Genomic DNA, 23,023 nt, shown 5'->3' on the forward strand with positions numbered 1-23,023 from the left:
TAGCTCAGGGGCAAAAGCGCCTGCCTGGCAAGCGCAAGGTCGTGAGTTCGGTTCCCGGTACCTGAGAAAAACCAAAAAAAAAAAAAAAAAAAAAAGAATTAATTTGGAACACATATCTTTCCCATTTTCTTTATGATAAAGACTTGACTACTAATTAGATAATAGGTTATCCTAATGATAGGAAGGGGAATGTAAAACAAACAGAGAAATGCACCATACAAAGTGGTAAAACATAGATGGCATTTGATCAAATAAATCATTTCAATAAGCTAAAGACCAACTCTTTCTCCCATGCATAGATGACATCAGAGCTGAGTAAAAATAGGAACTAGATAGGCCTCTGTCTTTTCTTCCCTTCCCCAGGATTCCAGAGGATTATATCAGAAGATCTTGGTGATATTAACAAATTTCATTTCTAAAATCTTTATCAAGTTTTTCCTCTGTCTCCATTTCCTCTCTACCAGCTCAAACACCAGCCTAAATTTCAGCTATTTTTCTTCACCTGTACTTCTGCTGTAGTGTTCTAACTGGGCTCTATTCTTTCAAGTTGATTGTCCTCATTTTACATTTTTCACAAACTACATATATATATATATACGTATATATATACATATATATATGATTACTTCTCTGCTATCTCTTCTTTCATTATACATCCTTAAATTTTATAAGTCCCTTTGTAATATAGAAACACTACGGAGCTTTAGATAATGTGTACTAAATAAATAAAATTAACAAAGCCTTTCTTACATTCAAATTTGGCCCTTGGGCAAGGTTTTAACTCTTTTTTTGGCTTAGTTACGTCATCTACAAATGAAGATCACAATACCCTCTACCTAAAAAATTTGTAGGGAGGCTTCATACAACAAAATTAATATTTGTAGTTAACAGTTTTGGCCACAGTGAAAGAAGTCAGTAAGCTATTGTAATTCATTATAATAGTGTTACTACCATCATCGTTATTATTTAACTCCCCCTAAAATAGGTCCCTCTTGCTAAAGTGACCTGAGGAAGGTAAGTAAAATTCTGGAACATAAAAGACTCCATACATTCTACTCCCTTGCTTTATAAACCATCAGCAATTCTCTCATCTCTATGCCTCGGTGAGAGCACTCTTCCCCCTCCTGGCAATTTAATTTTTTAAGAATGTTCTCAGGATTTGCTATTTCAAGAAGATTCCTGATCTTCTAGCTGCTCCTCCTCCAGACTATAAGTGTGCTCTGCATTATGTTCATCTAAGTACTGATGACCATTACTTATGTCACTACTAAGTATGTTGCAGATGGTCCTCAAGTTCATGTTTCAATAAATTAATGAAGTTTGTATGTCATCTTGGATATTCCTGGCTAGCTTTTGAAAGACTGATATTGTAAAGATTTGAAAAATTCAAATATAATACAGTATTATGGAAAACCTGTTATCAAAGTCACCTGGTCATCACCCAAGTTGCTTGGTTATGTCTTCCAATCATCTGTGTCCCTCTCTTTTTCCCATCGGTCCCCACCGCAGGAGCTTCACTGGCACCTCCAACAAATTTTTGTTATTGCCAACTTGAAGCATCTTAGCTATCTCTTTTTTTTGCTTGATCCCTAATTCTTGTCTTTAATTCATCGCTTTTGACTGAAATGGAATTTCTCCCAAACAAAGACAGTTCCTTCCTTATTGGGAATTCTTGCAACTTCTTTCTAGAAAATAATTGTATATAACTTGCTATAAATAAATGACAGAGATTGGCAGCTAAATTAGCAGTGCTATGCAAAAGTGCCTCTATCTTCAGTAAAGGCAGAGCCTAGGGAGGTTTAATCCCGATGCATGTCAAGAAAACAAGAGAGTAACGTTCAAGACTTCAGCAAATGTTGTACAAGCTAAAGCAAAAGAAGAAGAAGAAAAGAAAAAACTGAAGAAGTAAGACAACATAGAGGTCAGGAGGAGTACTGAAAAACACAAAGATAGCTCAAACATACAACCAGGCAAACATCTGCCTCTTTCTTGACAAATTCCTTTACGTGGTCCAAAACATGAAGTATATTGGAAAATTATACACTGCCAACAAGACCAGAAAAATGTCACGTATTAGAACACAGTTGGAAAGTATACCTCCAAGTTGGATGCAATAAGGAGAATCTAAAGCAGTACTCAGGGGACAAGAAAATATTTTAAAGTGTTTCCACTTCAGAATATATTTGTTTATACAACTGACCAATAACAACCTCAATCTACATCATTTCTGTCCAGTTCTTTCTTCTATGGGCTCCTCTTAAGCATCCTTGGATTTCCTTATTCTCCTTATAATCTTATTCACAATATAAAACTAATAAGGACTTAGTGAAGTTATACAATGGACTATTTTCACACATTTTAATGTTATGTTAAATGATTACCCAATACAGCATATATGCTATAAAATATGAATACACGTATCAGTGGGTAACCCATCTTACTTTTCTCATCTTGGTTCCATTTTCATAAGAGAGATACAATATTTTCTTTTGTCAATTGGAAAATAACATTTCCCCTGGTAAATATTTTAACACAAGTGAGTCAATTTATTCTGTAGAGAGAAATAGCAACTATGACTCAGGACACAGAAGTTTCCCATAATAAATTATGATGATTAGAGCTACTAGACAGGGTGCTTCGGTTCCTGTAGCAAATTCGTTCCAGCTCCTTCCATTCATCAGACTGCTTACCTGGCTTTATCATTAGCGCCAGGCCTTTCAGCTTGGCACTTAAACCAATTAATACATAACTTAAGTCAAAAGCCTTTTTAAAGTTCTCTCAGAGTACCCTATAGTAACTAGGATAAAAGAATCTAAGCATGTAATACTACATTAATTCCATAAGTTTGTTTGTAAGAGTAATTGATTATTACTGACAATAATGTTTTCTGAAACAAAGGCAATCTTTTCTCTTATTCTGCATGACACAGATAGCATTATCTAAAGAGTTTAATGACAGATGTCCATGGGATGAAAAATACCTTACTGAATCCACATCTACCCTGCCTGAGAGATTTTCCCTAAGTTTGCAATTTATCATGTCAGCCTCTCAAAGTTGGTGGTGAAGAGGGGTGAAATTGGCAAGATCCTGAAACTTAAAAAATAAGTTAACCTAGGTAAACCATTAACTGGCTCCTTCTTCACTGATCTGATTTTGTAAATGGAGAAGTAAATAACAAAGGTCCCCCACTGGTCATTTTCCCCATGACTTGTGAGTAGATGTGTCCAGAAGGTCACTCCCGGGAAACTCCACTGACCGTCTACTCGCCTGGAATGAAAGTGAAAATAAAGGATGTGGTTTAAAAAGTGTCAAGCACCAAGAGTTTTATATTATCCTTCCTCTGGGGACTTTCTCTTTCTCTCTCTCTCTCTCTCTCTCTCTCTCTCTCTCTCTCTCTCTCTCTCTCTCTGTACCTTTCTCTGTTTTCTTTTGTTTTTGTATATATTTTTGATTTGTTTCCTATGTTTTTGTCTCAGAGGTGGGGTTGAGCCCGGGGCCTCACACAAGCTAGGCAAGTGCTCTATCACTGAGTTACACTGCAGCCCTTCAGTTCTCTTTGTAACTAAACTGCCACTAATAGCTAATTAGGCTATTTATGTCCCCACCACCATATTAAAGTGATTGCCCAAAATGGCTACTACCTCATAGATGTTAAAACATGTAAAAAGTTTCCCTTAGAATAAACTCTTCATTCTGCTGTAAGGAAAAAGTATTTTAGGCCTCGCTTGTTACCTAAAGATGGTTCACACTCCTACCCCTAATATATATGAACATGAGCCCAGGTCATTGTGGGTAACTGATTTTGTTCACTTTCTGCTGGCTCTGCAGACCCCTTTGCAGGCCTAGGTGCTGATAATGTGTGGGGAAGGATAAGAATTAATCTAGTCATGATAAATTCACTCTCTTTGCTACAGGTTGACTTTCAAATGGCCATCTCACGCAACACCAGCAAAGGTGGAATGAAGGGAATACACTGGGATACTTCCGGGAAAATTTTTCCCTCCTTTAAAATAAGATAGCTGGGAAAACAATTCTTCTTTCTGCCCTTGGGATTTGTAGTGACGCTGGGAGCTGCTACAACCATCTTAAAACAATGCAGGTAAAGTCTGAGGATCAGTGCCAGTACAAGAAGGACAACAGAGGAGAAAGACTGGAAATCTGGATGCCTAATAACATCATTGAGCTGTTCATTTGCCCGACCTTGGAACCACTTTATCTCAGAGCTTCCACTTCTGTGAAATAATAAACATCATTATTCTTTGAGCCATTTTGTTTATAACAAATTTGTTTGCAGCTGAAAGCATCTCACTTTTAAAATAGCCAAAGTCCTTTGCCTACTGTCTTCCAAAGACATTTTGTCTGAGAAAAAGGACCTGCACAATGTAAAAGAAATAGATACTGAACCAAGTAGAACAATCTCACACCCTTATTTTCCAGCTAAATATAATAATTCTATGTGTCCTTATAATTTTATGAGAAGACATTAGAGTTCTCTTCTGTGTTTATAGTAAGTAGTAATCCTCAAGTTGTATTTACAGTACATGGGACCACACGGAGATGAAGATCTCAGGCCCTGGATTGCAGTGATCAGGGACTTGCTCCTGGGTTTGTTTCTCCCCAGCTATATAAATGGAGCAAAGAACAAAACCTCCCTAAACTTGAGCCCCTTTGTTGGGCAGTGAAGACAATGACAGCACTTACTTCTCAGGATTAACGTTAAAGGATGAGCTAATGGAGCATGTGAGAGAAGTCAAAATCTTAGTTTTCCTCCAGAAATAGCAGGACCCTGGCTGTAGTTTGGATTTTGAGTATTCCCCAATGGCCCATTGTTAAAGACCTCTCCCATGCACTCTCCTGGTGGTATTCAAAGCAAAGGAGCTGTTAGGGGTAGGGCCTAGTGAAAGGTCTTAGGCCCTTGCCTATGTGCACTTGAAAGTTGCACATCTGCACTTGAAAGGCTCATGGGTGCCCAGTCCCTTCCTATCTCTCTCTCTCTCTGCTTCCCCACTGCGATGAGGTAAGCAGCTTGCTCCACCATGCACTCCCACTGTGGCTTTCTGCCTCGCCACAGGCCCAGAAGGAATGGGGACCAATTGGCATAGTGTAGAACCTCTGAAACTGAGAGCCAAATAAACCTTTCTTTGTTTAAAGTTATTACCGCAGGAAATTTTTTATAGTAACAGAAAGCTGACTAATACAGACTCAGTCAACAAGGATTTTTCAGGTAATAGTATGCTAGCTTGATTTACAGATAATACACTTCAACATAAAATGTATTTGTATCTATTGTGTAAAATATGACTTAGTACATTGAAAAATATAAGGCATACTCAGCAGGTTTAAACACTGAAGGGTTAAGTATGAGAATTACTGAGAGAGGTTCAAATGAGGACTTCTTTTTTAACTCTGAAGGTAACTTTTGGCTGCCTCTCAAAGTAAAGTTAAAAATTATGATGGAGTCAAATTACTTTCTAAAACAAAAGGAGAAGCCAGGCATGGTTACAATCACCTGTGATCCCAGTTACTCCAGAGGCTAGAGCAGGAGTGTTGCAAACATCAGGTCAGTCTGGGCAGCTTAGAGAGAATCTCAAACTGAAAAATACAAGGGATGAGATATAGCTGAGCAGTCCCTAGGATTTAATCCCAAACAGATACAGATATGCACACACACACACACTCACACACACACGGAACCACGAGGGCAGAAATAAGAGAAATATATTCCTAATAATACAATCTACTTGCCAAACATGTTTTTTCCCTTTGTTTTTGTTTTTTCTTTTTATGAGCACATGTCTGTATTCACTGTGGGTAGATGGTACCTGTGAATGGCTCGTCTTAATTCTTTTTGCTTCCCTCTATCTCTTGGTCTCCTTCCCATTTGCAGATCTGTCTCTAGAATCTGATTTAGATTTGCATTAAGATGAACTATTTGTTTATTTCTTTAATGGTTTGCTTTAACAAAATCTTAAAATAGTCAACGGCAAATATTTAACGCACATCAAATGTCAGGCCATACTGTGTCCACCCACGACAGACAAATGAAATATGACCCTATCGACAGACAAATGAAACATGAAGCTATCACAGTCCACTTAGGGGGACGGACATGTCCTGGTGAATGGATATGCTGACAGTGCCACAGAAGGTACCGTATATATGATAATACTAACGCAATTTGAAGGTTTAAGAGCACAGTGTTTCCATTTCACCAATAATGACACTAAAATAATTACTCTAAGTAATGATTATATCTAAAATAAGTATGAAAATGAACACTAAAGGATGAACTAGGTGATTAATTCCTGGGCCATTAACTGGCAACTGAGGTCTCAGTACAGATCTTCCTTATCAAAACCCTGAAGCAAGTTCATCTATTTCCTTAATTCTTGCAGCAGGTGGTTGGGTACCTTACTTAGAACAAGGACTCAGTGCCCCTTGAAGGCCTTCAGAATGACATTTAAAAAGCCCACTGGTTTCTTTGTTCAGCCAGGGTCACATGAGCATCCCACATTCAAACAAAGACCCTGCCATCTCCATCCTCCTCTTGTTCCTCTTATTATACAATCTTGTTTTTGAGTCTCTTTTTTTTAAATCTTATTTTTAACTGAATGGTTCCACCCAGCTCACAGAATGCTCATGAAAATGAAATAAAATGACATATATAAATTTTTGGCAAAGAGCAGGCTCTCAATAAATGCTACTACCTTTTCCTTTCCTTCCCCTTCCCATTCTTCACAAGCAAACAAGAAAAAAATTTTGCAGTTAAAATATACAAAGGACCTTTAATGATAACTAAGAACTTTTGAGCCTGCTTTGGTTACTGTTAATATTTCATGTCAAACACATTAAGGGTGGGTGGAATTATTTTACATCTTATATTTACTTTATTAAATTATGGATTATAAATTGTTTAAGAAATAAGCTAAATTTATTATGTTGAAGGAAATTATTGCATATGCAAATGGAGCTACAATTTCTGTTACTAAAATAAATATCTTTTTATAGGACTTAAGCTGATTTTTCCATAGCCCTAAACCTTAGAATGAATATTAATTACAGAAAATTTTATTAAGAGACTGACATGCCTGGGTGTCTAAGGAATTCTAAGTTTGAAGCTATTTTAGCTTCTCCATAGAAAATAGGCCCAGGCTGAGAATTTAAGGGAAGTATACGTGTTTATACCCCACATGCTGCACTCTTAAGGGTCCACTTTAATAGGCAGCATTGAGACCTGGCACAGGTAGGCAATATCTGCACGGAGAGGTGACCCCAAACTGGACCCTCAGAGAGAGTTGGGAGTAATCCAGTGAAGGAATACACACACACTCACAGACTAGATAACTGTTCTTGACCAGCAGTGCTGTGCTTATGTACTTTTTATCAGATAATCCTCACAATGGATTTACAAAATAAGCATTATTGCCTGATTTATAGAGAGTAGAACACTGAGGCTTTGAGGTTAAATAACTTTCTCAAGGTTACAAACCCAAGTATGTCTAATAGCAAAGGTTATTGTGTTAGGGCTCTTCAGAGAAACAGAACTAAGAGAGAGAAGAGATTTACTTTAAGAGTTGGCTCCCTTGATTATAGAAGCCAAGAATTTCTATGATCTTCCACCTGCAAACTGGAACTAAGAAAGCCAGTGTTTCTTCCACAAAGAAAGAAAAAAAGAAAGCCAGTGTTATAATTCAGTCTGAGACAGAAGACCCCAAAAAGGGGGAGAATTTGACCTATGTGACATTGCTGTTCTATTTGGGCCCCCACATTGGTGAGAGCAGATCTCCTTAATTTCACCTACTAATTTAAATGGTTATCTCTTCCACTGGGGAAAAAACAATCTTCCGAGACATGTTTCACCAGGTATGTCTTGGTTTCTTTTCTCTCGTTGCTGGTACAAAATACCTGACACCCAAAATTAAGGAAGGAAAGGTTTATTTCGCTTACAGTTTGTGCAGGTTTCAGTCCATACTTGGCAGGTTACGAGGCAGAGTGGCACATGGCAGAGGGCTACAGCTCATGGCGGCAGAACACAGCCAAAGCAGCAAACACACACAGGGGAGGAAATCGCCAGAAGCACCTTCTTTCTCTCCCTTACATATGCAAACTATCCACCCCAGGGCGGGTGTAGCTCTCACACCCATAATCAATCAAACTCTAAAAGCCTGCCCCATGGCCGCATGAGGCTTTGGGGGGACACCCAGACACAAACCATAACAAGATATTTGGGCATCCCTGTGCCCACTCAGGTTGACATAAAAAATTAATCATAGCAGCTGTGCTCCTCACTAAATCTCATTTTTGTCCCTTTGTTTACCTTCTGGAGTTTTCTAAAACAATGTTGCAGAAGAGTCTGTCAGCAAACTGTGTGTCACGCATGTGCCTACAGTTAGGAAGCTGGTGCCTAAATATAAAGCAGCTACTCACACAGTGTAAGTCCAGTGACACTTTGGAGCAAGATTTTTTAGAGGGAGGAAGCAATATACAGACTTGTACTCTGGTGCATGCTCCTGATAGGCTGAGACCACTCTGAGTGGTGCTCTAGAGCTGTGCCCCATCTACCTGCCTTCTTCCCAACCAGGTTATGGCACTTAGCTTCTCTCATTGCACACACTCTACAGAGGGACTGTGGGCTCCCTGTGGACAAAGATTTGGTTTAACGTTATTCCACTGATGCCACTACCACTACCACTATCAGAGCTGCCTGAGGGCTTCCTGAGTGGCATCTTCAGGGCACCTCTAGGCGGTGAATAAGAACAATTAGATTGCAGGACCTCTTAGAGAGTCCCACAGTAGTGTCCTCAAGTGTCCTGATCCGACTGCTCCAAGGAAAGTCTAAAAAGTTAAGAACTGTTATCTCTGGATGCCACTGATATTTACATGGACAGTAGCTCCCAAGAAAGAAAGCACCAGGTAGCATTCAGCCCTATATATACCGCCCCCTGGTGTCTCTGAGGGACAGCATCAAATCTGCTAGAGTGAGACTCTTTTAAAGAAAAACAAAGCTGATAATCTTTTCTAGTCATCCAACCAATTGCCTAGTCTTCATATGCTAGCTGTGTGTGTGTGCATGTGTGTCAAGCATGTGACCTACACAACCCAAATTTCAAGTAGCACTCCACTCTAAATGCTGATCCTTTTTACCATTGCTCCCGCAGGGAATTCTAGGAGCACTCAGCTCATTTCAGTTTAATAAGCATGTTTTGCTTGCCTTCCTTTGACCAGGAGCTCTGCCTGGAACTCAAAAATCAAAAATAATAATGCCTGGATCCTGCTGTTGGAGACATTCCAAGCTAGCAGATGAACATTTCGTGTGAACACAATGCGGTGACTGGGATGAGAAAAGTGCACATGGCATGCTGAGCCTAGGAGAAAGCTACCTAGGCAGAGCTCTGGAGAACAGACGAAAGTGAGCTACACAAAGATGAAGGAAAGGGAAATCCAGAGAAGGTAAACAGCACGAGCAAAAACCCAAGTTTGGGAAAGGGCATCAGTGGTGCAGAGGAGCAAGATGTTTCCTTTTAATAGAACAAAGGATGGGAGATGGTGGGACAGGAGATAGGAGACAAGAATAGGCATGGAGGGACTTTGCCAGCCTAAGGGGGTCAGGTTCAACTTCATCCCGTGGTTTAAGAACAGCCATTAAGAACATCTAATAGCTGTTCTCAAACCATAAAATGGAGTACTACTCTGCTATAAAAAATGACAGATTTGAGACATTTGCAGGAAAATGGATTCACCTGGAACATATAATGTTGAGTGAAATAAATCAGACACACAAGCTCAAAGAATATATGGTATCTCTCATCTCTAAGTGGGGGGAAAGTACAAACAAAGAGAATGATGCAGGATGGATAAAAGCAGGCAAGGAGATAGATCTCTCTTGCAATAGGAAAGTGGTCCAAGGAAAACAGTGCAAGGGATAAGGAGGAGGGGAAGGGGAAATAAGTTGAGTAAAGACATGACATGTACAGGAACCTAAGGACTGCAATTAATGTAAACATATGATATATCCTGAGCTAAGATGAATAATATCAATAAGCACAAAAATGAGGTAGGGGAACTGGAGGTGGATGGAGGGAGGAAGAAAGAAGGGGAAAGGGATTTAAAAAAAAAAAAAGAAATGACCTATGGTACGTACATGTAACCCCTCCCCAAGATGAGTGGGAACTGCATGAACTGCAAACATGTACTCATAAAATAAAGATTAAATTTTGTTTTAAACAAGAAGTAGAAATACACACACAAAAGAACAGCAATTAGAACACATCTAAGCAAGAGAGGGGCAAGGTCACATGTGCATTTCTCAGCAGATCATTCTGGCAGCTGGGGAACATTAGGAGGCTATTATAGCAATCACAGAAACAGATAATAAGCAGAAATTGAGGTTGAACAGAGGGCAGGATCCAGAAATATTTAGGAGGACTGAGAAGGATCTAGTGACCGATTGGAGGAAGTGAGAGCAAGATAGCGATGTCAAAATGGGTCACAGTCACATCACTGACTTTGAACAGAACATGGGGCCCAACAATTTTGAAACTAAAATGACAGTACAAATTATCAATGAATCATAAAGCCGGTTCTTCCGAAGACTAAACAAAATAGACAAACCTTCAGCCAATTTACCAAAAAATGGAAAGAAAAGACCTGAGTCAATGCGATTAGAAATGAAAAATGTGAAATCACAGTGGACACCACTGAAGTCCAGAGAAGTATTAGCAACCACTTCATAAACCTACGCATCAATAAATTGGAGGATTCAGAACAAATGCATTCCTAGTTACAAAAAAAACTACCAAGAAAAGTGCAGGTCCAGAAGGATTCACTGCTGAATTCTATAAGAACTTCAGGGAAGATCTAACACCAGTACTCCTCAAGCTCTTTAATGAAACTGAAAGGAAAGGAGTACTCCAAAATCATTCCTAGAAGCTAGCATTATCCTGATTCCAAAACCAGTAAAGGACCCAACTAAAAAAAAGAACTACAGGCCAGTCACTTAAAGGAACATAGATGCAAAAATCCTCAGCAAGATTCTGACAAAGAAAATGCAACAAATCATCCAAAAGATCATACATCATGACCAAGTAGGATTCATCCCAGGGATGCAAAGATGGTTCAATATATAAATCAATACATGTAGTACATCACATAAACAGACGCAAGAACAAAAATCACATGATCATCTCAATAAATGCAGAAAGAGACTGACTCTGAGATCAGCCCCTGGATTTTCCAGTCATATCATTTTTTCTGGCCTTCTACCGCAAAGACTTTTTCTCCAGTTGTTTCAGGATGGGTTTGTTTCTGTTTTCTAGAAAACTACTACCCCACCACAGCTGTTGTTGGTTAAGTTTTTCCCTCTCCTGGGATAAGTGACTCAACCAAGTGTTGGTGACACCTTGATGAATATGGTCAAGGGGAAAGCACCTATGTCATATCTGAGACAAAATACCAGCAAAAATCAACTTAAAAGGAAGAATGGCTTATTTTGGCTCACGGTTTCAGAGGTCTTAGTTCATGGTCACTTGCCTCTATTGATTTTGGGCCTGTTGTAAGTAGTGCATCATGACTGAGAACACAAATGGTGTAAGGTGCTCGGCTCATGGAATCTGGGAACCAAAAAGAGAGAAAAGAAGGGACTAAAGTCCCAATATCCCACCAAGGGGGGCACGCTCAATGACCTAACTTCTTTCTACTAGGCCCCAGATCCTAAAGTTCTACCATCTCACAGTAGTGCTCATGGTGGCAGCCGAGCCTTTACCACATGGAGCTTTGGGTACACTTTGTATCCAAACTATAGAAGGACCTAACTTTTCTATAATCAATTGCCTTTTTGTGTCTCCCTTGAACTTTGTATTTCCTGTCCAGTATTGTTTCCTGCCTCCACTTGGACTGTTCCATGCTACTCTGTCTTAAAACATCAATACAGTTCATACAGTACATACTCCTTTCATAATTTACTCCATAGTTGAGGTGATGATAAACAGGCCATGATAAACTTTCTTGTTATTAAACAAAAATGTCAAAACATCTATACCAACCTAGAAATCTCCTTCACTAGCATCTTCATCATGAAAAAGAAAATTCAAATCCTCTCAAATAGTCCTGAAATCAAAAGGGCATAAACACTCCTGCTGTGGTCATGAAACATTAATTTTCATATGTGCTATTAACTCCAGTTAGACTAACCTGATACCCTTAAAAAAAATCACTAATCCCAGATCTTCAGCTGCATTCTTGCTTCAGTTTCTTGTGAACAGAAAGAAAACATTTCAGTGATATTTAACACAGGTGTAATAAGCCATGTCACTGTAGATGTGTGAATGACAGTGAAAAGATGATGACCAGCCATTTGTAAACCAAACTCCAGTCAGGATTTTCTGAAGGAAGGATCTTATCACAATATAAGAAATGAATGCTGTGACCCATCTGTGATTTGTTTGTTTGTTTGTTGAGATAGGATCTTACCATGTAGTCCATGCTGACCTTAAACTCAGTATATATCCTATGTTAACCTCAATCTCACTTTAATCCTCTTGCCCCACCTTTCTGAGTGCTGGCATTACAGGTCTACAAGCACCTTTCATCCAGAATTCTTGATAAAATATCTTTCTATTTAAACAAAACTCTCTAATTTCCTATAAGTAATAACAAAATATAAATAATACTATGTATTACTCATGCTAATAAAGCTGAAAAGCACCCACTATATTTTAGAATACTTTAGAACAATTTATTCTGTTGCTGTCTTTTCTTCTAAAACGTACTAGCAACTGTGAGGTTAGCAATCTTGTCACTCAAAACCATATGTTTTTCAGGATATAGGTAGATGAGATTTTTTTCTTTTGGTTTTATTTTATTTTTATAGTATATATTTGTCATGCAGAGTGATTACATTCATTATGGGGAGTTGGTACATGTACAGAACATATCTCAAATCATTTTTCATCCTTTCTGCCCCTTCCCTCCCATCTCTCTCCATCTCTTGGTCCTCTTTCCTTTTGCAAAAGATCTGTCTCCTTCAAATACAAAATTACAAAGAAGATTCTTGCTTTAATTGGGGATGCGTTAGCCAGCATATTTACATATCTGTTCAAACTAGAAATTGCTCTAAGGCCAGTTTTATTAGTAAAAGTCAAAATGTAAAATAAGTCAGTTGTATTTAACACTTTTGAATGAACAGATTAATTCTATTACAAATTTTTAAGAATACAGATCTAGTCTGTGAAATTCATCCTTGAATAACAGCTTGCTAACAAGGCAAGGAAGGAACAGGTGAAGGTTTAGAAATTTCTATAGCTGAAATGAGCATGATGCCAACCAGATTGGGTGGCTACAAGGAACAATACATGAGAAAACAATTCCAGGCAGCCTGGGGGTGATACAACTGCCCAGACTTATTTTGGGACAGAAAAACTCCTGCTGTATTTTATCTTAACTCAAGACTTAATTCCTACTTGTGAAAAAAAAAACTATAAACGAGGACAGATTACTTTGACAGCAACAGTAACTATTCCAGCTCACCATAAATTCAATGTAAACCCACAATTTTGTTCACCTTAAATTCCATGGTTTTCATAACTTTCTTTCTGGATGTCCTTGGAATATGGGGAAAAGAAATATAATAAAACACATTCTCTTCTAACTTCTCAAATTAATTCCCCAACATGGGACTAAATATTGGTGTTTAGAATTATGCACTGGCTGAGCCAGGATATGGGAATGCTATAATTCCCCTTCCTGTCTATTTGGTTCTCCCATAAGAAGCTACAGAAAAGAGGGAGAAAACACACATTCTTCTGAAATCTGTCTACCAGCACTTCTTTCCACAGCTGAGTGCATATTCAATATATATGAGCACCACAAAAACAAATTAAGACACATTGACATCAAAGAAAATATTCAAGAGATCATACAAAGAACGTAAAGTGAAGCTCTATTTTTGAGACCATTACTGCTGTAAATAATTATAGCATATGAAATACGCATCTAGCATTCTGTCTTGACCATTTTCCTCCCTGCATTAAATTATTTAAATGAACACTGTCTCTGGCATAATTTTTTAAACTTTGACTCAGAGAGCAATGCATTTGACAGCTCTTAACCTTATATGCCATCACTGCACGATCGAGACCTGAGATGGTCAGGATACCTCCTGTTTGCTTATTTTCTTTACTGTGATCATGCTGCTACTCCACAGGAAAATGTCACCTTCCACTACATTAGCACAGTAATAACCTTTTCTTGCATTCCTGGTGAAGGTAAATCATGATAAATAATGTCAACTTTAATTTTCTGGTATTTTACACTAAATCACAGAGAAATAAAGTATAAAATGTTTTGCCCCACTTTCTTCTTGCATAGCAATTTTGAGAGCTGATGCAGACTTCACAGACTAGAGGTCACCCCCTCCAACTTACAGCAATAGAAAATGAGGCACAAAGAGAGCAAATGACTTATCTTAGATCACCCACCTCATTAGTGGCAGATGCAAGCATGGACTCTCTCCAGCCTGCTAGGGTAGAGCCTTTCACTTCCTATAATTTTCTTTTGATTTTTACCACAGAAAGCTTTTATTTATTTCTTCAAACTAACCAGTGCTATTGCAGAAAACAATAATATTTCCCCAATAATACTTCAAAGTAAATATATCAAAATTGATTTTTATTAGAATGTATTTTTTGTATTAAGAAATTTAAAAATCAATACTCAAGTGATTATATATATATTATATATATGTCATCTACATTACATTATATATGTGACATGTATGTGATATATATGATATGTATGACATATTGTGAAATACATATATACACAAGTAATTATTGACCTTTAATTTACAGAAAAGGATGTCAACTTAGTGGCTCATATTTGCTGCTTTTACCAGCCAACTCCCATCTGAGAAATGCTAATTCTCCACTGCTATCTGTGACACCAGTTATTTACTCAGGATCAAGACCTCTGGCAAAGCCTCCTGTTTTATCAGCAACTTCCTTTTCTGACTTTGATAGGCTATCATCAGATTCACTGCCAGATAAGGAATTTTTTTTGCACCACCTTTTTTCACCAGCTATTTGGGAATTAAGAAACCCTTCAATTAACTCTATATAATCTAACTTTCCATCATACCTGTAAATCTCTTCCACCTTCCCATTCACTTCAAGTTATTGGAAGTACTTTCTCAACCACAAATTCTTTGGGCGCTGTTGCTTTGACTTTTTACTCTTTCCATTCTCTCCCTCTCTCTCTTTCCCTCTCTCTCTACCTCTCTACCTCTCTCTCCCTCTCTCTGTTGTGAGTGTAGTGTAGTATAGTGTAGTGTAGTGTAGTGTAATATAGTGTAGTGTACTGTAGTTTTATCAGAGGCCATATTTTTATGTAGGCTTGCAAGCTATCATTCACCACCTCGAGATGCTCTAGGTGAAAGGTCTACAGCATCTCCCCACTTATTTGGTTTATGACATAATGGAATAAAAGTGATCTAATGATGAAACAAAGCCTAGGCTATAGTGAGTAGCTTCAGATGCTCAGAACTTGCAGTGTTAGAAGATTCAAATTCCCAGCTCCAGACATGCATAAAAAAGTTTAAAAGTTTCTAAGTGTGTTCTGAAAGAGAAAATTCTCTCCTTTACCTGCAGGGCTGAGACTGTAGAAACCCAAACACAAGCCTTCATAATTCAATAGGTTGAAATAAACCATAAGTTTAATGTTCAGCCTCAAAGAGTATCCAAAGTAAAAGTGAGCTCTGATCAGAAAATATTGGAATCCCATAAATTAGGATGTTGATATTTGAAAGGATCTTGACAAGGATCAGGATGTTGAGCTCGTAGCCTAGACTGTAATAAGATTACTTTGTCAGAGGAAGAGATTTCCCCCACCCACAATGTTGAAGCATCTCCACCTCAACCCTCTGTGATGTTGACCTCTCCTACTACCTTAAGAAGCTAATCCTGTGTTGATCAAATGCAGTAATGTGGACACTGTTCAGGACCCACCCTCATCACCCACTTTTGCCTCTAGGCCTATAGCCAGGTTCAAATCACAGAAGGCTCCTACAGGTGAGGTACACAGTGTGACTCATGAGGAAGTCCACTATTCTCCCAAAGAACATCTTGAATTTTCTAGCTCTTATATGCAAAGTCCTGATGAACACGTGTGGGAATGGATTTTAAGGGTGTGGGATAATGGTGGCAAAAATATATACTTGGATCAGGCCAGGTTTGTCAATATAGGCTGATTAAGTAGAGATTCTGAGTTTAATATTGCAGTGCATGGAGTAAGAAAGGTATTAACAGTTGATTTGGCTGGTTGGCAGAAGTATGGATCAAAAGATGGCCCACTGAGAATGAGTTAGAGATGTCTAACATTGTTTGGCTTACTGTTCATGAGGCAACTCAAAGGCTCAGGGAAATGGGAATGCTGAGTGGATTTATCTGTTAAACCTAAGCTTCCATACTGGAATGACCTCAAAAAATGTCCCTTTCACTAACACCTTGAAAAACAGATTCATGAGAGGAGCACAGGTACGCGTACTCACTGCAATGAACAGCAGAAGAGAGTCCCAGGGTGCTATACTGTAGAATGGTGGAGGCCCAGAGAATTTGTTCCTTAGGACTGGGTTCATAGTGGTCAGCAATCCAGGCACTCGACCCCTAAAACCAAGAGAAGGAAGCCTGGCCACTGCTTCAGTTGCCAGCAGACCTTGTCATCATCTGCATGACGCTGTTTTTTTTTTTTTTTTTTTTTTTTTTTTTTTTTTTTTTTTTTTGGTTTTTCTCCGGTACCAGGAACTGAACTCACGACCTTGCGCTTGCCAGGCAGGTGCTTTGCCGCTGAGCTAAATCCCCAGCCCCTGCATGACGCTGTTTTTAAATGCATGCATAATTCAAGAGCTGTGTGGTCAGGAAGTCTTCTCCTCAGATTTCAGAAGACCTGAGAAGGCACTTAGATGGCCCCTGAGAAGACAGTGTGCCTCTGAAAGGGCACATAGTGAAGCTGTGTGAAGCTGAAAGTGCAGTGGACACCCCAGAAGGTTGGAGAAGCCAGGAACGTGGATCATATGAGGAAAACCATTCTACAGTATAGCACCCTGAGACTCTCTGCTGCTGTCCATTACAGTGAGTACATGCACTTGGTCTTTGTTGGTTGCAAACCTTGCCTAAGAGAGTTTAGAAGGGCTACAATATCCAGCAGTGGAACGGAGTCACCCTAACCTTTAGGAATTCATATCTTGTCAAAGATTACCCTAGATGCTGGACATGGAAATACAGGACCCAATATTTGCCCTGCTGGATTTCAGTCTTGCTTTGATCCCATTCCTTCCAAGTAAAAGCTGCAACACCCTCCATAACTGTCAGCAGTTGCTGGGGGAAAGCCTTCCCTCCACACCAGGCTATAAGTAGTGATGGCCATACCATACCATAAGTAGTGATGGCCCCATACCAGTCTAAAGCACTGATGGCAAACCTTTTAGAGGCCAAATGCCAAACTGCAACCCAAAACTCACTTTTTTATTGCAAAGTGCCAACATTGCAATTAAACCTGAATATCTGATGCTCAACTGTTGGGGTGATGCTTGAAGTAACTTTGTTCATATGCAACGAAGAGGGCTTTGCATGCTCACCGTGGCACATATGCCATCAGTTCACTACAACTGGCCTAAAGCCTCTGCCAGGGTACTGTTAGAGAAGCTGAATAGGGAGCCAGGACTTTCATCCCAATTTGAGAGGGATGATGTCCCTCCCCCAATATAAGATGTCATAGGAGACCACATGGGCAGTTTGAACTTCGACCCCCACCTGTGATCCATCAAGCAGTAGTAAGGTCCCACTCTTCAGAGTCATTGGAGTCCAAGTTGAGACAGGAAATAAAACATCCCATCCCTTCACAGCTAGGGTAATGGCAGTGGTGGCCTTGTGTGAAACCTCTACTACCACTTCCCCTTGGCTTTAATGCAGAAACCCTAATAACCACTAAACAGGATGCCAAGGAAAACCAAGTTAGGGACCCACCTATACTGCCACTTCGTATAGAAGTTATGAGGCAGTGACTCCTTCCTCCACTGATACAATAACAGAGGACTTCTTCCAAAATACAAGATTTAAATAAAATCCAAAAATTTCACCATGTAATACTCAAAATTAAAATAGACATCAAACTACAAACCAGAAAAGCTTCAACATAAATGAGAAAATGTAACAGATGCCAACACTGAGATAGTGCAGAGGTTAGAATTGTTTGACAAAAATTTTAATGCTGCAACCTTAAAAATGTCTCAACAAGGGTTGGGGATATAGCTCAGTGGCATAAGAGCTTGCCTGGCAAGCTGAGGTCATGAGTTCAATTCCTGGTACCAAAAAAAAAAAAGTCTCAATAAGCAATTATAAAAATATTTGAAAGAAATGGTAAAAATAAAAATTCTAAGCAAAGAAATAAAAATTTCCAACAAGGAAATAAAATATAAAATGTAACTGAAGGGATCACACTATCCTGATTTAAAAATCTGTGATTTAAAAATCAAACAGCATGATACTGGCATGAAAACACATAAACCAATGAAACAGAATAGAAAATCCAGAAATAAATCCATGCATTTTTGCTCAACTAATTTTCCACAAAGATCCCCAAAAATACACAGTGGGGAAAAGGATAGTCTTTTCAATAAATTTTGTTGGAATAACTGAATATCAACACACAAAAGTATAAAATTAAATCCTTATCTCAAACCATTTACAAAAATCAACTCAAAATAGACTAAATATTGAAATATAAGACATGAAACTTTAAACAACTAGAAGAAAACGTAGGAATAAAAGGCTTCTTGACATTGATCTAAGCAATAATGTTCTTATCTGACCCCAAAAGCATAGACTAAAAAGCAAAAATAGACAAATAAAATTGTATCACATTAAAATCCTCATCCACCTCAAAGGAAACAATCAACAAAGAAGAGAAAACACCCAGAATGTAAGAAAATATTTGTAAACCACACATTTTTGTTAATATCCAGAATATATAAAGAACTTAAATAACTCAATAACAAGAAAACAAATTGGTCAATTAAAGTAGATCATTCTCAAAAGAAAACATACTAATAGCAAAAGTAATTGGTATATTGCTTTATGTTAAAAAATGCTCAATTTTGCCAGTCATCACAGAAATACAAATCAAACTAAAATGAGATTTTGATTTACATCTATACTAATAACTATTATCAAAAACAAAAGATAAATATTCGCTCTTCTACCTTGTTGGTGGGCATGTAAGCATAGTCACTACAGAAAACAGTATGGAGGCTCTCAGAAAATTAAAACTATAACTATTGTATGACCCAGAAATCCACTAATAGTGATATATTCAAAGGAGATTAAATCAGAATGTTGAAGAGACATTTTCACTCCCATGTTTATTACAGTACTATTCACAATAGTCAAGATATAGAATCACCCTGTGTCCCCCAAGAGATCAATGGATAAAGTGATATATCCACACAATGGAATACTACTCAGCCTTCTTGTAAAAGAGGAAATCTTGTCATTTGCAACAAAATAAGTTAATTTGAAGGACATAATGTTAAGTAAAATAAGACAGATACATAAAGTCAAGTACTTCATGATAATCATTCTTATGTGGAATTCCAAATAAGTCAAAGTCATAACTATAGAGAATAGAATGATGATTACCAGAGAAGTTTGGGAGGTAGGGATGGTTAAAGAGATGTTGGCCAAAGAATATAAAATTTCAGAGAGACAGGAGTAACATATTCAAGAGATCTACTATACAACATGGTAACATAGTTAATAACTAGGTACTGTACATTTGAAAATTACTAATTACTAAGAGTAGATTTGAAGTATCCTCGCCTACAAATAAATGGTATGTGAAGTAATGTACATGTCAATGAGCTTGATTTAGCCATTCCACAATGTGTTCAAATTTCAAGACAGCATGTCATATATTGTAAATATATACAATTAAAACTCTATTTTAAAAAGGACCAAGTGGAAGTTTTAGAATTGAAAAATACATTAATCAAAATTAAAAACTCAATGCATGAACAAGTAGCAGATTGGAGATGATAAAAGAAAGAATCAGTAAGCTTAAAGATGGAAACACAAAAATTATCCAACCTTCAAACAGGAAATAAAATAGACTTAAAAAATGAGCATAGCCTCTGGAAACTGTGGAACTATAATAAAAAATGTTACTGTCATCCCATAAAGAGAGGAAAGAATCCCCCTAACCATGCTCCTTACACTGGGGTCAATGTACAGTGGTTGCCTCTTCACCTGTCTTTCACCTGACTAGACTCTGAGTACCCAGGAGAGCTTGAACTACATCTTGCATCCCTGAAAGCTATGTCTCCAGCACAATGTCATTCACATGGTGAGTAATCAATGAACATTAAGTGAACATATGTGGGGCTGGGGATTTAGCTCAGCGGCAAAGCACCTGCCTGGCAAGCGCAAGGTCGTGAGTTCGGTTCCCAGTACCGGAGAAAAACCAAAAAAAAAAAAAAAAAAAAGTGAACATATGTACTCCTTTCTGCATTTTCCTGTGTATTCTGTACATTTACAGGGTTCAAAATCAAAATCTATTTTATTTTTGCTACAGAGAATCAGAAAGGCAAATTATTTTTAAAACCTATACTCCACCCAAAAAACACCTGAAGAGTAGAGAAATAATTCTGCTCCCAGGTAAGCAATCTACTTGAATCTAATTCAATATCAGTAACAATATTTTCAAACGATACTGTGGTAGCAGGGCACCAGTATCTTCTCAACTTTTTAATATATGATGATGTCATTAAAGCAGAGTACAAGATTATAAAAGCATTTTATGAAGAAATGGTCTCTTTATTCAATTTATCATTGAGAGCATAGTAATAAAACTCAATTCATATTCTGAATTTTTGGAAGCTTGGAAAAAATCTATGAAGTGATTTCATATTTTATGGATGCGGGAAACTGTAGTTCAAAGATATGTCATTTATTATCTTTACTTTGATGCACTTGCTTTATTAACCACCTAGATCAAAGAATACTAAAAATTCTAAAACTTAACTATGTGCAATGTTTTAAGGAAAAATGTGAAGCAAGGGCCACCATAATGTTCCCATTATATCCTGGAAGAAATCTATTCTAAAATTTGAGTGTACTTGCAGAAGACCAGTGACCCAGCTCCCAAGAGAGCACAGAAGCCTCACCAAATTTACTGTGACCTGACCCCAGCTTCTTCACAGCTATAGAATTGACACAATTTATCCAATAACTAGCATTCTCAGACTCACAAGAAAATGACACCACCTGCTGTAAGTACTCGGAGGTGACATTTCCACTGACGAGTGTGTTCTCCACCCCTAACACCTATAATATCCTACTTGCCCCTTTTATGCTGCTGATACAGGCTCACCTTTGTGAATTACGTGAGTAGATCCTGGACCTCCTGACTTCCAATTAGGCAACTCCCACAGGAGATTGGAGGTAGGTAGGGAAGAGATTAGAGTCTCTCTCTGTCTCTGTCTCTGTCTCTGTCTCTGTCTCGTCTCTCTCTCTTGGTGTCTGTCTGTCAGTCTCTCTCTCTCTCTCTCTCTCTCTCTCTCTCTGTGACTTGCTGGGACTCTTCACAAGTCACAATATGTCTTAAATCATAGCAGTCTGCAGGATTGTCTCCTTGCAGATTCTGAGAATCTATTCTTCCTTCTACCCTTCAAGTCTAGTAGTGGTAAAACTTCACTTCTAACTCTGGACACTTGCGTCATCCTTTATCCTTCTGACATCCTACTCAATCTTTATAATTAGTTCCTCTGAAAATACATCTTCTTGTATCATCCTGAATTAAATGTGTCATCTCTATTCTGTGTGACCCTGACTATATTGTCCCTTTAGAAAAACTAGGACATTTTTGTACCTGAAATGCTCTATTTGCTTTCCCAAGACATTTGCCAAGGCAAGGAGTCGTTTTAAGTATGTCCATACTAGACTGTCTGGAGAAGGATTATCTAAAAGACTCTAAGAGCTGGGGAAATTTGTGTTATCTGTGGAAACCGCCCTCTGCCTATATGCTAAATCAGCTGCTCCTTGATATGCTGGTCACACAAATGGGACAAAACAAGTTAATTATGTCACTACTGTATAGTTTAACCTATAAATCCCCTCCCTGGCTCTGGTAGAACAGAGCACTGTGGAGTGTCATAGTCCAGCTGGCCAGCCCTGGGCATTTTGAGTCCTCTCTGGAGTGTTGGGGACCACAAATTATAAATTGACATAGTATCTGTGTGAGGCTCTCCTTACCCTGACTGCCTTGTGGGTCGGTTTTGGAATATGGAAATCCCGCTTCTTCTCAGTCAGTGAGGTTAGCACCAAAAAGATGGGAGGACGGATCTTGGCTTGTTTCCTTCATGATGTTAAACTTGCCCATTCAACCACTATTTCTATGCTGTTCCAGGAAATGCACCCTCCCCCTCCCCCTGCACTGGCTAATAAAATAGTGGCTAGCTGGAGATTCTGGGTCTTTTGTCCCTAGTAGACATGGACCATGCCAGAACACAGCTTCACACTTCTATTTTTTCTCTTGCTCTTACTTTTATTTCCTGCCAAATGCCATACTCCAGGCAGGAGACTGGGGACTTACTGCAAGTGTCCCCAGTAACTGGGCATTGGAAAGGGTCACTAACACTAGAGATTTCCTACCTAGCCCACTGCCTTGTGGACCTTCTGGCAATTAAATAGTCCAGCTGTTATTGATACATTATGTCAGCTTGGTCTAGAGTCTAGAGGTTTGGCTAAGTGACTCAGCAGTTCTGCATCTTGGGGTGAAAAATGACATACCCTTACCCTTCTGGGATGTTGTTCATTGTGTCAATTTGAGAAGTTCAGAAGGTTAACTATGTGACTCAGCAGGGATCCAGGGTGCTTACTTTGTGTTCATCCTGAGCCTGTGCAAGGGGAGGGCATGGAGACTATGTGAGTGCTACACACCCCCTGGGTGTGGGCAGCCTGCTTGCAATGTAAGGGAGGGA

The sequence above is a fragment of the Chinchilla lanigera genome, unplaced genomic scaffold (genome assembly GCF_000276665.1).
Source record: "Chinchilla lanigera isolate Chin_1 unplaced genomic scaffold, ChiLan1.0 scaffold00010, whole genome shotgun sequence".
In the NCBI taxonomy this organism is placed as follows: domain Eukaryota; kingdom Metazoa; phylum Chordata; class Mammalia; order Rodentia; family Chinchillidae; genus Chinchilla; species Chinchilla lanigera.